The following is a 1,930-nucleotide window of genomic DNA, read 5'->3' on the forward strand; positions in this document are numbered from 1 at the left end:
TAAACTATTTGAAGGCACCTTTTTTTCAAACATTCTTGACTTCTTCAAAGAATCGTTCTTTGTGTATTTAACCATTTCAAGATTCAACAAAGATTTCCACAATGTGATCAAGCTCATTTCTATCAGATTCACAATTTGAGTTAAAATTTGTGGTTGTTTGCGATGAAAAGCTCTCAAGCACATCACAATGTCCCGTTTTTGTGTTGCTCACCATTCCCATTAATTCTGTATCAAGATCATAGTAAGAATTGTCAACATCTGAAAATAAGTCTTCTTAGGATTTTTGTTCTCCAATGTTTCAAATTTTTGATCTAGTGACATCTGAAAGTTTCCCCTATTTTCTTGAGGATTCTCCATTTCCCAAACATTACTTTGAGCTTGTACTTGGAGCTTGTACTGATGCAACCGTGGACAGATCAGAAATAATATCTTGGGACTGGATATCTTCAAAGCCTTTTGAGAAACTGCTATAACTTGGAACAAGTTTCCCTTCACCCTGTTCTTTTGTTGAATGACAAAGGATATCTGATGGTACTAGGTGATCAAGAGAAGCCTGTCCTGTATTCTGAACATTTATCACTTGCCAAGTTCCATCCCGGGTCGTTTCTTCTTGAATTTGTCTTATAGTATTTGCTATAAGAACTGATCGACACAGATTAGGTTCCACAAGCATGTGGCACAAGTGAAGCTTTACCAAAGACACGTCTAAAAGTGAGGGAACAGACTTAAAACCAGGCAGGGTTCCTTCAATATCTTCTTCACCATCAAAACATTTTCTCTTTATTCCTCTTGCAAACATTGTGTCCATCACTCACAGCATGTTTCCTCCTGCACAGCGGGAGGTTTGTGCTGCCGGCGGAGGCAGCTCCGGGAAATCTGGAAACCACCACAGCTGCCTGTGATTCAATCCCCTGAGGCCTCCTCTAGGTTCACTGAGGCCTGATTTTTGCCTGTGTGCCCACACAGAACTGTGTTTCTCTCCCAGGCCAGCATGACAGACTGTTCTAATCAACCATCCATGTTGTCTTGGGCTGGAAATTTGTTTCACTCTGTCTTTTTGTGGGTACTGCTGCTCTAGAATTTTTTAGAGCCATTTTTACAGGTATTTAGAGGGGTTTGGGAGAGAGCTGAAACAAGCCATTGCTTTTACTCTGCCATCTTGGCTCCACTCTTTCCTAATTTTCTACTTTCATTCTAATCTTGGTTCCATTGGCTTTGTTTGTGCAAAAACCTTTCAATTTAATGTGATAAAAAATATCCATTTTGCATTTCATAATGTTCTCTATGTCCTGTTTGGCCATGAATTCTTATGTTCTCCATAAATTTGATCGGTAAACCATTCCTTGCTCTCCCAATTTGCTCATAGTATTAGCCTTTATATCTGAATCATAAACCCATTTTTGACTTTATTTTGGTATATGGTATGAGATTTTGTTCTTTGCCTAGTTTCTGCCATAATCTTTTACAATTTTCCCAGCAATTTTTGTCAAATAGTGAGTCCTTATCTGAGAAGCTGGGGTCTTTGGGAATATTAAATATTAGTTTACTATAGTCGTTGACTACTGTATCTTGCATACCTAACCTATTCCACTAATCCACTACTCCATGTCTTAGCCAGCACCAAGTAGTTTTGATGATTGCTGCTTTATAATACAGTTTAAGATCTGGAACAGCTAAGCCATCTTCCATTGCATTTCTTTTCATTAGTTTCCTTGATTTTCTGGAACTTTTGTTATTCCAAATGAATCTTGTTATTATTTTTTCTAGCTCTATAAAATAATTTTTTGGTAGTTTGATTGGTATGGCACTGCATAAGTAAATTAGATGAGGTAGAACTGTCATGTTTTATCATATTAGCTCAACCTACCCATGAGCAACTGAGATTTTACCAATTATTTAGATCTGACTTTATTTTTTAAATTTTTTTTTT

At 37.2% G+C, this 1,930-nt stretch overlaps 1 pseudogene; it reads right to left on the reverse strand.

Moving 5' to 3' along the window:
* Window positions 1–76: 76 nt before the first annotated feature.
* Window positions 77–808, reverse strand: LOC114052205 (annotated as a pseudogene).
* Window positions 809–1,930: the final 1,122 nt, after the last annotated feature.

Source organism: Vombatus ursinus, unplaced genomic scaffold (assembly GCF_900497805.2).
Source record: "Vombatus ursinus unplaced genomic scaffold, bare-nosed wombat genome assembly UNPS02003442.1, whole genome shotgun sequence".
NCBI lineage: Eukaryota > Metazoa > Chordata > Mammalia > Diprotodontia > Vombatidae > Vombatus > Vombatus ursinus.